At 30.5% G+C, this 16,804-nt stretch overlaps 1 long non-coding RNA gene and 2 other non-coding genes across 4 annotated transcripts; all 3 read right to left on the bottom strand.

Annotated features, from left to right (window-relative positions):
• Nucleotides 1–12,459: 12,459 nt before the first annotated feature.
• Nucleotides 12,460–14,418, bottom strand: LOC122317532. 2 transcript variants are annotated; one of them, XR_006244493.1, is made up of 2 exons: nt 13,997–14,418; nt 12,460–13,778 (listed from the first exon to the last, which is right to left on the bottom strand). It is a non-coding gene; the product is annotated as an uncharacterized LOC122317532 (long non-coding RNA). The 2 variants fall into 2 exon arrangements; XR_006244492.1 differs by having other exon boundaries at nt 14,025–14,418.
• LOC122317647 lies at nt 13,340–13,429 on the bottom strand. Its single transcript, XR_006244570.1, has one exon. It is a non-coding gene; the product is annotated as a small nucleolar RNA SNORD34 (small nucleolar RNA).
• LOC122317681 lies at nt 13,658–13,762 on the bottom strand. The gene has a single exon (XR_006244598.1). It is a non-coding gene; the product is annotated as a small nucleolar RNA R30/Z108 (small nucleolar RNA).
• Nucleotides 14,419–16,804: the final 2,386 nt, after the last annotated feature.

Genomic DNA, 16,804 nt, shown 5'->3' with positions numbered 1-16,804 from the left:
TGTATTAAGACGGAAATGGATAAGCATGTCATATAATAAATTAACAATATATATGTGTGTGTGTAAGTCATTAATATTTTGATATAACAGTAAAGTAATTGCAAATAAAAAAAGAAATTTATTTATAAAGAATGAGAATATACTATTATCGGTAGTGCAGATTTGATGATCACTACAATTTCAAAAAATTTTATTGTCATGTTTACAATAGTGCCTAAAGTAGATGCTCCGAGTGTGTTGAAGTTATTTTCAATTATTTCTTCCAACAACGGATCGTTTTGTGTCGCCCTGAATGTTTGAAGTGATAATTAAACTAATGAAAGTACTAAAAAATGAGACAATATTATGTTAGATATATCTAATGTTATATCATAACAAATTCTTTTAGATAGATTCTTTATCATGTGCGTAAGGTTACTGCACATGGGAGGAGAGGTTCAATGATGAAAACACTTGTTGGTCTTAACAATAAAGAGAGGCCTGAATTATAGATATGTATGAATAAACATGTAAACATATAATAAAAATGTTACTTTTAACGGGAAGTACCATTGCAAGAGCTAGCTCTTATTCGGGAAGTACCATTGTAAGAGCTAGCTCTTATTCGAATTCCCAGTATTATTGGATTTGCTTCAATGAGATTTGAAATTTTTATGCATTCGTCACGAACAAAAATTTCACATTGTCAAGCAAAGGAGTTTTAGATTACAAAAGGTGCAAATTTAAGTAACTTTTTAATAATGAGAATAATAAAAGATGTTAAATCAAGAACTTCATAAATGTAATTGAAAATATATCCAAACCTTTGATCAATAATATATATGTATCTCGAACCATTGTTTTGCCATGAACGAAGTTAACTTCTTTCGACGGTTTCATGTGGATTGCAAGGTTAAAATGTCTAAATTTTAATTTTCTTTTTGTTAGTTTATAATCAAGTAAAAACATATAAACGAATGAAAATACTTATATAATGCTGACCTATTTCAACATCAGTGTCTTTATAAGCGTCAACTTGATCCAAAGAGACGATGTTATATTTCAGAGGCCTTATTGCTATCTCATCTCCAATGTTTTCAATAATTGTTCTTAAATTCAAGATTCATTGATATTCATACACCTCAACTTGATGTCTTGCATCCATTTGTTTCACGAACACATTACTTATATAATAGGATTGGAGATCGATGTCTCGTCCAAATATCACTGTTTGGACTGAGTTACCTTGAAAAAAGATAGAAATTATTTATTGTATATTTATGTAGAGAAATCATTATTTTAGAATTGAATTTATGAGAGACAATAAAAACCATATTTTAATACCTCAACATCTATCAGTGTTAAATTTTGATATTTTATCAGTGAATTTTGTGCTGTCTGTTTTGGTATTTTTTTGCTACGATCATCTTTATTTTTCAATTTCTTGTTGCTAAAGTGATATCCTTGATCGATGTGTAAAGAATCCGCATTTTTGTTACATTTAAAAATTAGAACAAAAACAAATATTAGTATACATATTATAAATTTTACAATAGAAACGAAGAAAATAATACAATACATCAACAATTACAACATGAAAAGGGTTGAAAGACTAACGTAATGCTATAACAAATTTGTCAATGTTAACATATCTCTATATACAATTTTTTTGTATAATTTTTCTAGAGCTACCAGTTATGGTTGGTCTTATAAAAAATTTTACTGAATCAATAATTTTTGCTCTTGATAATGCGATATATAACTATCCGTGGAAAAATACTGGTTTAGGTAAATATATGCCGACAGAATATAATATTTGCCCTTATGATTTATTTATTATTATTGCAAAACTTTTAAAAGGAAATTGTGTGTTTTTTTTTTTTTTAATGAGAACCCACCATTTTCAATTGTATATCGTAGAAATGGAATTCTAGGTATAAATACCCCTTTTTCACTATGATGACCAACTGTAATTTGCGCATTAATAATATCACAATTAAAGTTTCAACAAATTAATTGCATTCTATTATATAAACCTTCTGAATAATTAATATTTCTAATTAACATGATTGGACAGTTTTTTTAAGCAATAATTTATGTGGTGGTAGTCCATTTGGTGCTAATGTTTTAAAAAAATCTTCCATAATACCTTGTTTAGATGCATCGATTATTTCGTCAAAGCTGTAGTATTAAACTATATTGTCAGGGAATCTTCTTCAATGAGTATAACATTTATTTCGTTAATTGATTATTTTTTGGTATTAATATAGCTCAATTTGTCATTTTGAGCAAATTGTTTGATTACTCGGAAATGTTTCCAAAAATAGCATCTAATAAAGAGTTTAGAGATTCAATGTCATTGCTATAAGGAATGAGCATGTTTTTGAGAATTTTGATATTGTTATCAATAGTAATTGGTGTGTTATCATTGCCAACCTCAATTCAATAATGTGAGAAATCTGGATCTAATCTAGTTCTTATATTTTCCGTTAATTTAATTTTTTTTAGAACGGGCCATAAATAAGAACAGGCTAAATTTGCATTAATTTGTTATTCTCTTGTATTTTTTGAACTACAGGTAATAATGACGAAAATCTCCAAAAAAAAAAAAAAGAGACTTTTCCACCTATGTATCATTTATGTCTCACAACATTTTATCTAATGTTTCTAGATATTGTTTTGTAGACTTCGTCTCATATAATTAATTTTGCAAGACGCAATAATTTAGCAAGGTTTCCTTATTTGCAGATATTGCATCTGCTATTTTTATCTGTGTTCAATGAAATTTTAAAACGTGAATGTAGGGGTGTAACCGGTCCGGTTTTGTACAAAATCTAGGACCGAACCGGTAGGTACCGGTTTTGCATTTTTTAAAACCGATTACGCACCGATTTTCTTTCTGAACCGGTATTCCGGTTTTCGGTCCGGTTTTCCTGTTTTAATAAAATACAAATTTTTTATAAAAATTCTGTTTAAAAGAAAAAACTGATTTAAAAAATTCTGTTTACCATTTACAAAAATCTGCTTTGCAAAAAAAAAATCTGCTATGTAAAAAAATTCTGCTATCAAAAATCTGGTTTATAAAAAAAAATCTGTTATGTAAAAAATTCTGATATAAAAAATCTGTTTTATAAAAAAAATCTGTTATATAAACAAAATTCGCTATATAAAAAACTGCTATAAAACAAAAACTAAAATAAGAAATTTAGTGTAAAAAAAAAATCTGCTATAATCCTATATTAGACGATTAGTATTAGTATATATATATTAGTATTAGTTATAGCTATATAATATATTAGACAATATAATAGTATTAATATTAGACTATTAGTATAGCTATATGTTAGTGTTAGTTTTGATGATTTAGTATAACTATATTAGTATGAGTATTAACTATAATCTATATTAGAATATTAGTATTAGTATATATGTGATTATTTTTTATGTGATTAAAAATTATATATAATATAAAATATATTATATATAATATTAATATATAAATAGTACCGGTCCGGTCCGGTCCAAAACTAACCGAAACCGAAACCGGACCGGTTCCGGCCGGTTTTTCATTTATGAAAACCGGTTCCAGACCGAACCGTTCCAAAACCGGCACAACCGGTCCTGTCCGGTTTGGTCCGGGCCGGTTTTCCGATTTGCCGAGTTTTTTTTACACCCCTACGTGAATGTATTGTTCATCATCCAGGCAAAATAGATGCAGCAACGCCATATGATGTAATTGCAAGTACTATGATATGTTTTGGTCTAATTTCGGCAAGCAATGCTTTATATATAAATGTTTTTCTGGTATCGGTAGGACCATTGATGAAAAATGCAACAGGTTTATTTAATAGCAAAGTTTGAAAAATCAAATTATATGCATTTTTTGTTCAAAATTTAAACGTTTTGATGCAAATATATCTTCTTCTGAAATTGTAACACTTATTTCATCGCCAATTTCTTTATTTCCAAATTCATTTTCGTCGAGCAATATATTAATCAAAACAAAATGATACATATTTATGTTTTTTTCCATTGACTTAAGTGTAGGAAAAATGACATTTTTTAAACAATTGTTGTTGACCGATTTTCTAAATTAAAATCTGTAGACATTTCTTTTTCAAAGTGTTCCTAAAATTTTTTTGGATTTGTAAGATTACAATATACTAAAATTGTGGCAAAAAGGCACCTTAAACTGTTTGGTATTTGATAAAGAGAAGCTTCTTCTAAACAATTTTCTAAATTGCTATCTTTATTTAATAGACCTTGTCAATTAGCTATTTTGCAATATGTTGGTACAATAACGTTATTAACTGTTCTTAAGTTTTCAAATGATGTTGGTCCTGTAATGTGATTTAATAATATTTGTAAATAATATCTTTCACATTCAACTATATTAGCTGTAACAATTTGGCCTAGAATAGTTTTCTTCTTTCTTGCACTCCAAACCTTCTATTGTGAATCCCGAACAAATTTTTATCTGAAAATTCTCTATACATCATGCATTTTCATCAACTTGATTTTTAGCGAAAAGTTTTGTTAACATTGATTTCTTTGAGAAATCTTAATTTAAAATATTGTTCAAATTTTCATATGCATGAAAAGCTACTAAATGTTGATCTTCAAGATAGAGATATAAACTATAAACTAATAGATACGTTTCATTAAGTGAGAAACCATATATTCTCCACATAACTTCAGGTGGAGTAATCCATTTGCCTGGTTGGAATTGTTCAATTTCATCAATCTATTCATAATTTTGTTCGTTAATTAAATTGAAAACAATATAATCATATCTTTTGTAAATGTATTTATATAGATGTTTAACAGCTGTAATTATAGAACAAATCTCTACATTGATGTGATAGTTGAATTTTGAAAGAATATATGCATTATATGGTTCCCAACTATTGTATAAATTTTTTCCTCCAACTTTAATAGTGATTCCGTTATGAAAACATTTATATAATGGAAAGTAATCAGTTCCAACAATTGTTTTTTTATGCAAATTCTTTAGGATATCGATTTTTGCAAGTGCTATTTCTTTTAATACATATAGTTGTTAGGTTTAGCATTCCACAAGGGTCGTGTATCATATGTTTAACGATAGTTTTATATAAATGTAAATTTTTCGTTTGATCAGGGATCCTCGCTGAAACAATTTATCAAAAGATTAAGGTGCATAAATTTCTCAATCTTTTTATAGTATAATTAAGAATGGACATGCAGAAGACCTTTTTTTTTTTTTTTTTTTTTTTTTTTTTTTTTTTTAATGTTCAATTGTATAAGTATATGACACAACTTTGCTAAAAAATTTTCATTTGAATAAATCAGTTTTTAGATTTGTTAATTTTGCTTTAAATACACCTGCAATTAGAATTGGACGGTTTTGAATCTCTTTGTGTGTGGATTCAATTCATCTAAAATTTCTTTCTAGCCTAGGTTACATGTCATAGTTAAGAAAATATCGGGTTAGCCAAAACGTTGAACTAATGCCATAGTTTCCATATATTTTTTGTGCATATCTCTTAGATCTCCAATAAAATATGAAGGTAGGATAATACGCTTTTCAATTTGTAAGGCATTAGTTTCTTCAATTAAAATACCATCGACAACACCTTGATACACATCTAATCTTATTTCTTATTGTTTCGAAAAAAAAAATTAATCTTAATGATTCAATTTTAATATACATATCAACAACAACCTATGGTAATAAACGACTGTATAATAAAAGAATCGATCTATATGTATTTCTAATTTGTAATTTCTAACAATAATATTCACAACACGAAATTGTCAGAGCTTTCTTCTTTTTCTTCATAGCTAAAAATATTATAAGGACAAATTTAGAAGTTTGGAGATATATAAATTTAAGATAAAGGAGCTAGCATATGGAAATTTGTTATTACCTTGTTCTTCGTTTCTAATTAGTTCATCTGCATTGTTTAATTTTAAGACATCTGGAATTTTTAATGTTGGAGCATTTATTGACATTAATATTTTTTTTTTAACTTTTTCAATCCCTTGATGCCAACCTGAGTCTCCAAAATGAAATAATAATAGATATTGTAATAGATTGTAACAACCAAAATAATTTTACACAATATGAGTTCCACCTATATGATTGAAAACTATAATATTTCTACCTTTTTGTTCAGTACAGTTATCAGTTTGTGTCCAAATAGTGGCTACTTGTGATGTCAATAGACCATTATAAACACACACATTGATCTAAATCAAGATCTAATCTTATTTGGGTTATATGGTTTTCAATATTTGATACGTTGCTCAATGTTCAGAAGAAACGAGAATATGGATTAACTTTGAGTACACCTATTAATTGGGCAATAATACAAGGATCTAATCTCTGCATCAGAAATATGATTTTATAGTTCATGTTCGATATCAGAAAAATATAATTCTAAGTACGAAAGATGTCCGTCCTCAGGAATTAAATTGTTAATATAGTAATAGATTTGTCATTAGACTCTAAATGTGTAAATTTTTCCCCCTTTTTTTTACAGAGATTTCTATTAAATTTTACTCTAAATGATGTGAAAGCAAACTTATTATTATATATATGAACATATGTACAAAATTTTTTATATTCAACTGAATCAAAGGTGAATAACTGATTAAGTTCTTTACAAATAAGATTAAGACTTAACGAGATGATTCCATTAGAACAACAAAACCCGTTGGGTTCATGACAAAAATTTTTTATTCTACAATAATGACATGAAGGTAATGATGCTAAATAATCTGGTTTAGAAACTACAGTATGTAATATTTTTCTGAAACAATTATGAAGCGTTGAAGTTTGAACGATGTTGTTGGTAGTAATAGTTGTTATTGTTGGTATAGTAGATGCATTATCAGCACAATTTCCCTGTAAAATTTTAAATGTGCACATAACAGGCATCCATTAATTATAACTAGTAATAAGAAATTCTTACCAGAAAATATCAAAAAGTAGAGGACAGATAAAAGAACAGTAGAAAACTAGAAATGCAGAAAATCAACAGCAAGTGAGGTCATGAAATCGGAAAAAGTAGAACTAGCAGATTTATCTGGAAGAGAATATAAAAACAAGAGAATATAATAAAGTTAAAATTACATTTATTGAATGAAACTATGATAACACATTAAGAACAATGATAAATACAATAAATGGAATGGATATTTATAAAATCCAAAGTTAAATACAATATAAGTTATATAACACTGCAGAAAATGATCTTTTTTATTTTTTTATTATTTTTTAGGTCTGAAAGTTTTGTTGTTTTCTCCTTTATGTCTTCATATATTGTTTTCTTATATTAATCAATATGAATAATAGTTTTTTTTTAATTATCAAACTTCTTTATTAATAAATTATATCATATAAAACTATATTAAACGCATTAAGTGATTTAATAGGTATTTGAATTTACCTAAATTTTTATTAAAATATACTTTGAAAATAGACTACTTAAGTTATTAGGAAAAATATGCTCATATTTTATGGAAATTTATAAACACAGTAATAAAAAATTTTCTTTTTTTATTTATTATAACCAATGTCATCAATAACAACATTAATTGTTATTAATATTAAATTTATTACTAATATATAAATTAATATTTATTAATTGGTATGAAATGTTGCACGAAAATTTATAATCATAATAATAAAATTATTAAATTTTTTTAACTATAAGTAATCTTACTAGCTAATAACAACATTAACATTCTTATTAATATCAAATTTATTACTAATATATAAATTGATATTTATTATTGATATGAGGTGTCTAAAATAATTTCTTTATTATTAAACTATATTAAATAACAATACATCAAACATTACATACGATTGAATGACGTAATAAAATATTAAGAAGAGTTTTGCTACATACAAGCATAGTTGCGCACTAATCTGTGTACCAATACTGATTTATTCATACTTAAAATTTAAATTAACATTGTTTTCAATAAAATCTACTTTTTGACCAATCACATCACATTGATACACAGATTAGTACACAATTGTGCTTGCAACTATATTTTTCCTGTTAAGAATGGCGACAGACATAATGAATAAGAGAAGCATTTATAAAATTGCAAATTGAACAGAATATAATATTGTAGCAGACAGAATTACATACCACAAAGTAACAAATAAAAGAACTGTCCAAACAAACACAATTATTATATAGTCGTATTTGTTAATTAACACTATATTAATATATTAAGAATAATAACAGCTATAAGAAATAAATCCAATATTTATAGAATTTAAAATTAAACTGAATAAAAGACAGGAGAAAATGAAATTTTTTCTTAACAATGTTATTAATAAAGGAAAATTTTATACACCTTATTACCATCCCACCAAGTAAAATGTGACATATTTATTACCATTAAATAATCATTTATTACATGTTTATTTATCATCTAATGTTAATGAATGTGCTACATCTTATTTAATAAAATAAAAATAGGATGAAAGTGTAGTGTATGACATTATCCATTAATAAAATAGAATAAGTATTTTTTATTTGAGATCAGAAAGTAGAGGACAAATAAAAGAATTGACAAAGTAGAGGAAATTAACAAGAAGCAGAATGAGGAAGAGTGAAATAAGAACAGAAGCAACAGATTTGTTACAAAGAACACATTAAAAATACAGAACACAATAATTGTATAATTATATTTGTTAAATAAGACTATATTAACATATTATGAATAATAACAGATGTAATAAATAAAAATCAATATTTATAAAATTAGAAATTAAATAGAATATAATACTGCAAAAAATGAAATTTCTTATTAATAGTGTTATCAATATGAGATTTGGCAGTTTTTGACATGAATCCTTATGGCTCTCTTGGGCTTGATGGATTCTCTGTAAGTTTATATCAGGATAACTGGCTAGAAGTTGGTGTGGAGGTGGCAGCTACAGTGTAGGAAATACTATATACTAGGAGTGGTTTGGTTGAGATTAATGATACTTATATTGCCTTGATTCCCAAGAAGAAGAATCCTACTTTAGTCACTGAGTACATACCCATAAGTTTATGCAATGTAATCTACAAGGTGGTCTCTAAGGTTCTGGCTAACAGATTAAAACAACTTCTGCCTTCTATTGTTTCACTTTCCCCTTCTCATAGTGCATTTGTTCCCGGGAGATTAATATCTGCTAACATCATTGTGGCCTATGAAGCGATGCATTCAATGAAAAAAAGGATGAGAGGTAAGAAGGAAGGGTATATGGCACTAAAGCTAGACATGAGTAAGGCCTACGACAGGATTGAGTGGGCATTTTTGGAAGCTGACTTACTTAAAATGGGTTTCAGTAAGGAGTGGATTGCCTTGGTTTTACAGTGTGTAAGAATTGTTAATTACTCCATATTGCTTAATGGAATATGGATAAGGGGATAAGAGATCCCCTTGTCTCAAACTCCATATTGCTTAATTACTCCATATTGCTTAATAGAAGACCTCAGCGAAAATTCCATCCTATGAAGGGTTTGACACAGGGGGATCCCTTATCCCCCTATCTCTTTATCTTTTGCTCTGAGGTGCTTGGAAAGATGCTGGATCAAGCTAAGCAGAAGGGGTTCATTACAAGTTTTCCTTTTGATAGAGGAAGTTTACTGGTTAATCATCTTTTTTTTGCAGATGATAGTTTGCTGTTTTGTAAAACCAATGCTTTGGAGTGGAGCAAGCTCTGTGGAATTCTCAAAGCTTATGAAAATGCTTCTAAGCAGAGGCTAAATATGGACAAAACAACTATTTATTTTAGTTGTAACACGAGGATTGAAGCAAAGGAGGCTATTTTGGTACCTGCAGGTCTGGTGGAAGCTTAAGTCTTATGAGAAATATTTAGGGCTTCCAGCCTACGTAGGAAAATAGAAATTGAATGCTTTTAAACCTGTTTAGGACAACATAAGGGTAAGAATGCAAAATTGGACAGTGAGGTTCTTATCTCAGGCTGGAAAGGAGGTATTGTTGAAATCTATTGTGCAAGCTATTCCCACCTACTGTATGAGCATCTTCAAGCTCCCACAAGCAATTTTGACTGCTATTAACTCATTATTGCAGGAATTCTGATGGGGGGTGAAAGGGGACAAATCTAAAGTTAAATGGATTCCTTGAAAAATTTTGGGCATATCTAAAGAAGAGGGAGGGCTTGGCTACAGAGATTTTAAGAAGTTCAATGTTGCTCTCCTAGCTAAGCAAGAGTGGAGACTCATAAAACATCCAGATTCACTAGCTACTAGAGTGTTGAAGGCAAAATATTTCCACAGAACTGACTTTACGAAGGAAAAAGTGGGAAGTAACCCTTCTTATTTATGGAGGAGTTTTACTGCAGGTAAGGAGGTTTTAAAGGAATGAATGTTTTGGTGTATTGGTAATGGTGACTCGGTCAGAATAGGGCACGATAGATGGGTTCCCAGACCAACTTCTTATAAAGTTCAATCATCAAGGAAGGTCTTGGATGAAAATTCGAAAGTTAGTTGTTTAATTGACCAGCAAGAAGGTGAATGGAAGTTACCATTATTGCATGAAGTATTTGATCCAGAAGAGGCTGCAGGTATAAGTCGAATTCCTTTGAGTATTACTAATGCTAGTGACTTAATGACTTGGCGATGCATTAGTGATGGAAAGTTTTCTGTTAGGAGTGCCTATCATTTATTAGGCACGATGGAGGCAAAGGATTAGGGTCAATCCTCCTATGCTGTCCAAAAGAACAAAGTCTAGTCTCATGTTTGGAAACTGGGGGTCACTAATGCCAATAGATGCTACTATGGAGGGCTTGTCACAAGTCAATGGCTACAAAACTTAATCTCTTTAAGAAAAGGATAGTGGATTTTCCACTATGTCCAATTTGTCAACAGGAGCTAGAGTCTGTCATGCATGCTTTGTGGTCGTGCATCTCCCTACAAGATGTGTGGGGTATGAGTCTAAAGAAATTGCAGAAATGAGTAGTTATGGAAAATACATTTAAGGAGTTGTGGATTCACTTAATTTCTGTACTAGAAAATGAAAAACTTGACGAGTTTGCAGCAACAGTTTACCAGATTTGGAAGAGAATGAATAGCTTAAGTCTTTCAAAACAAGTTTTGGAAACCAGGGAAGATAGTATAGGCAGCCAAAATTGTTGTATCAGGATACAAGGCAGCTAACGAAATCTCTAATATAGTTCAGGTAGGACCTAGTCATAGTGTTCCTAGCTGGAGCCCTTCACCTTTGAATGTCTTCAAAGTCAATTGGGATGCAATTGTCGATAGAGGAAGGAGCAAGATTGGTGCTAATGTAGTGATAGGGAGGGAAGAGTGGTAGCTTCTTTGAGTTCACCTAAAAATATTTTTCCTTATGCTCATTTAGCAGAATCTTATGGAGTCTTGAAAGCAGTCATCTTGTGTCAACAACTAGGCATTAAACATGTTATCTTCAAGGGTGATGCAAAACAAGTTGTAATGGATCTTAACAACCCAAACCAGAAAGGGTCTTCAATAGGGATAATTCTATCAGATGTCAAAGCCTTATTGCTTCACTTTGATAGGTGGTCCATAGTTCAAGTGTCACGAGATTGTAATAGTTTGGCTCATGTCTTAGCCAATGATGCAATTAAACTCTCTAAGGAGAGCATTATTTTGGGGGACATTTCCTCATATATTCATCCATTGGATTATTTGAGTTGAATAAAGTTGATATGTTCTAAAAAATACAATCAATATTAGATTTTCAAAATATCGAACTTAATTATTAATAAATTATATTAAATAACACTATATTCAAAACATTAAATGATTTAATAAATATGTAGATCTATTTAAATTATTAATAAAATATATTTTCTTACCTTATGAAAATTTATAATTATATTAATAAAACTATTATTGTTAATTTTAATAATTATAGTCGAATGCATATGTTGTATATTTCTTACTTCCTGGATAAATATATAATGAGTAAATTGTAAAGATTATATTAAATTTTGTGTTTAAATATTGATTAGATTAAAAAAATTAAAGATTTGAAACTGAAAAACATTTTTTTGTTTAAGCAATATTTATAAATGAAATGATAAGAGAATGAAATCATAAGAAAATTTTCAAGTCTCATCTTGGTGCTCGCCGAGCTTCCTCTTAGGCCCGATTGGGATACAAGAAGTTTCATTTCATTATTATAATTTTCTTTAATTTTTACATAAAATAAAATAAACGATTCAATTTTTTCAAATCTTAAAATAATAATAATATTAAAAAATAATATTTTAATAAAATTTTATTTAACTTTTATCTCAACTCACTATTCAAATGGCACCAAGCCATTATCTTTATACTCATTGCAATTTTATTATTCATTGGACTTTTATCAGATTTCCTACCTCAGCACGATTATTTATTTTTATTGTAATACGTTTTCCTTTCTTTAACATAACATGTTCATCTTCCTTCTACTACACTGAAAAGGAAACCAACGATCTAATACCCAACTTTCAACTAAAAAGTGAGAAATAATAGTGTAAGAGATACAGACGGCCTTGATCTCATATATAAACTTTTGCTATAAAACGGAGAACAACATATTGTTAGAACTTAGATTACATGCCATTAGCTCGCCCATAAATTTATCTATAGAGACATGCACCACTTGGCGGAAATCACTCAATGCCAAGATTGATAATCCATGAAACTCCAACTCCTTTTCTTCTTTGTATGTTTTGATTAGTTGCATTGCAGCATCATGGTTTATTTGCTATAGCTTCATACATATATGAAGACCATCCATATCCCCAGCGAGTGAAAACATATTTCGAACGGTGGATTGGGAGGGCAGCCAAGAGATTGTACAAAAACATCAACGCAAGTTTACAAATTGTTTATTCACTTAAAAAAGAAATAAAAAAGGCCATCAATTTGTATGCTTAATCTAAAAGGAACTAGAAAAGAGTGGTATTTTTACTTGTCCCCTCCTATAGATCGATCTATAAGGAAGAGACTGAGGACTTTAGATTCTTCTTTTTAAAAAAAAAAAAATATATATATATATATATATATATATATCATTTTCAAGTCACCCAAATACCTTAAGAAAATACCTTAAGAAAACACGTCACCAGTTCCCTATGAAGAACGAGAGATTACATAGATTGTACACTTTGATGGCAGGTTGAGCAAAACATGAAACAGTTCTAACATTAGATGGAAAGAAATGAACACAGAAAACTGATAAAACAAAGCTCCCAAATTTATGAATGTAGACATTATAATGCACACTAAAAACAGCATAGTGGTCAAGCTGCAGATCTAACATGCATCAAAACATATCCTGCCCATCCCATGACTCGAAGAAATTACGATCTAAAGGCCTCAGAAAATTCAGATATATCACTATCTTAGTCCAGATAATCATGCAATGTAGGCAAAAATCATTTAGATCATCATCGGCCTCAACTTAAATATAGGAGAAAGCAAAATAGTATTTATACTTTTCAGAACAAAGCCAACAATTAAGAAATATTGTCACATTCTTGAAGGCTATTACCATTCATCCGCATCAGAACATAGAGTAGATATCCAAAAATATTAAAATGATCGAAATACTTAAATTGTTTATAGAAACACAGACACGATAAGAGTACAAAAGTGAATTAATTGAAATGGAAAAAAGGGAAGAGAGGTTACTCGGTTGTGGCGTTTAAAGTTGTAGGTTCGATTCTGCCAGCAGAATTCCTCACCTTAAAACCTCAGAAGAGGGAGCTTTTGCCATCCTCATTGCAAACTCTGTTTTCCCCAAAGGCTCTGTGAAATTGAATATAAACCCGAACATTAAACGACTTAAAAAATCAGGAAATTAAAATAACGTATTGATCTTTTGTTTTAGAGTGACTAAACCAAAGGGCAAATGCTAATTAACATCAAGAATAGAAGATGATTCAAGAATTTTAATTTCCTATGGAACTGTCGTATTTTCTGGGAAACCAAACAGAATTATTTCAAGTGAAGAAAAAAATAGAGACACAAAAGTGATGAGTGAGATCGCTCCACCGGTGAGCGTGGTGGTCTACACGCAAGGCTTTCTCCCAATTAAAACAAGAGAAAACTCTGCGTTTCGGTATGTCGATCTTCGTTTTAACCACTCGCAAAAGCACATACGAAGGAGATGGGAAGAGACACTGTGAACATATTGTGCAGAGGACAATGGGCAGCGCGGAAGATTGTGAATTTATAGGGGAAGCATATCTAGGGTTCTACTGGGCCTTGCCGAATTGCAAAATGATACGTGCTGGAGTCTGGAACCCTTTTTTTTTTTTTCAATTCTGCTACTTACAACCGCGGGATGCAATCGCCGTGTAACCGGCTGCCACGTCAACGTCTGACTGAAATTAAAAATAAAATAAAATGTAGAAGCCATCAAGTGAGGGCATTTCAACGAAGAAAAAGCCACCTGAAACTTGGGTAGCAAAATTGCTGAGAAGAAAAACTCCCAAACTTGGTTCAAGTGAGGGTATTTCAACGAAGAAGGAAGAAGCCATTTGACAGAAAGAAAGAAGACTATCTGAGAATAAAAATACTAAAACTCATGCCCAAACTCATTTTGACAGAAATAAAGAAGACAATCTGAGAATAAAAACGCTAAAACTCATTTCGACTCAGAGCATTTTGATGGAGAAGAAGATATCGGTACACTAAAATGCCGAAACCCATTGGAGAAGGAAACGCCCAAACCCATTTCCAACAGAGAAGAAAAACCAGGTCTCAAACCCATTTCTTATCTAAGCTTGTCTATGTCTCAGTGTTATAAAATACTTTCTTCTTGTCTTTTTATCCACCTTTTAAAAATGCAGAATTTTTTTCTTTTCTTTGATTACCCAGTTGTATGTGCGTGTGTTTTGAGTTAAAAAATAAGAGAAATGCTACTCCCACCGCTTTATCCTCCCGCTCCTCCCTCCCGCTTGACGTGGAAAGCCCACGTAGCCAGATTTTTAAATAATAAAAACACAAATTTGAATCCAGTCTCTTTCTCTCCCTTCATCGATTTTTCTTCCTCTCTCCTAAACGCATCGTCTGCAAGTCAAACCCATCGATTTTTCTTCGAATCCCATCGTCCACAAGGCAAACTCATCGAGTTTTCTTCGAATCCCAGCAAGCCAAACCCATTTACGTTTTTGTTGGAATCCCATCGTCCGCGACTCCGCAAGCCATCCCAGTTCCTTCTAAGAATCCACATCGTCTTTGTTTGAGATCGAAGAAGCCTTCTCGTCATTCTCTCATCCACATCATTACCCTCATACACAGAAAATGCTCATAGATGGAGTCGACTGAAGAAATGACCTATGAGAAATTAAATACCTTTTATATTAAGTTTTATTTCTTTCTCTTTTCTGGTGGTATCTTTTTCTGTTTCCTAAACCTGAGGCCAAGACGGCCATAGACATAGACATTTTTTCTGGTCGAATGCACGTAGGGAGGTTTGTTTTAAACTGGGAAAATAAATAAAATGAATAAAAAGTGCCTTATACAAGGGATGCGCAAGATGCAAAATATTTTATCTCTGTAGGCAAGATCAAAGTTCCAGTTTTTTTAACCCCAATCATTATACCCCATCTCCCTTGCCCCCTCTCTCTCTCTCTCTCTCTCTCTCTCTCTCTCTCTCTCTCTCTCTCTCTCTCTCTCTCTATAGTCTCCGTGTGAATGCCATGGTATTTTCTCTCTCTCCAATCCCTCCAAAACCCCCTTTCGCTCTCTATCTCTCTCTAAGAATTCCTCCATTTCTCAATCTCTCTCTCATTGACATCTCTCTGTACAATGCCCAAAGTTATTTCTTAAACACCAGCAAATTATTAAATCGAAACCCAATATCCAACAAGAGAATCACATCCACAAAACCCTAATGTAAGAGAAAATGATGGAATGTTAATGGAAATACTTGGAGGTCGAAGTCGCTAGAAACACACAGAAATGAAAAAAATGCACTGAAAAGTCTTGAGGCCGATCGGTGGAGCTCACCCAAAACTGAGAAACGAGAAGTCCATTTACGTTTCAGTTCTTTATTCATTTCTTCTCTTTATTTTTTTGTTGGTTTTAATATAATAACACGTGGCAAGCCACGTCAAGCGGGAGGGAGGAGCGGTGACTGTAGAAGTACTCAAAAAATAAAAAAACAAAGAAGAATAGAACCTGGGGACACAGTGAAAGAAAAACCTTAAGGAAAAAGTTGAAGGAGAAGGGAGAAAGAGAAGCACGGGAAAAAGGTGACTTCATACGACACACGTCTTCAAACAATTATTAAAGATGAAATCTTTTTTAAGTGTAATTTTCATCTTACAGCGTGTTGAAAACTTTAAATGAAACGGTGTGTTTCATTTATCTGATATGGCATTGGCAACTACCCTACGGTCGCACGAGCCGGTTGTATACAGAGTTTTTCTTTATTTTTTGTTATTGATTGGTAGTAGGCTAGTAGCACTAGCATGTTACCAATTTCAAGTTGGGAAATGCTTTTCTCGCTGGGGGGCATTGCTGGTTTTTTCCTTCCCCCCTTTATGATTAAGAAAATTTGTTTAATATTATTATAAATTTTTTTATTTTTTTTTTAAAAATATTTAAAAGTATTAAAAAATAATTAAAAAAAAAACACTTCAAGATTTGATTTTTAATATTTAAAATTTTAAAATAATAATATTAAATATAGTTCTAATATGTGCAATTCTTGTACAGTTTTTTGTTTGTGAAAAAAGTAAAGCCAATCATTAAAGAATTTTTTTTTATCAATATTAATGTCAATAACTGTAACATTTTTTTTAGTTTTTATTTTTATTTTTATA

The sequence above is a fragment of the Carya illinoinensis genome, chromosome 7 (genome assembly GCF_018687715.1).
Source record: "Carya illinoinensis cultivar Pawnee chromosome 7, C.illinoinensisPawnee_v1, whole genome shotgun sequence".
NCBI classification, from domain to species: Eukaryota; Viridiplantae; Streptophyta; class Magnoliopsida; order Fagales; family Juglandaceae; genus Carya; species Carya illinoinensis.
This window is presented reverse-complemented; position numbering and strand designations above follow the sequence as displayed.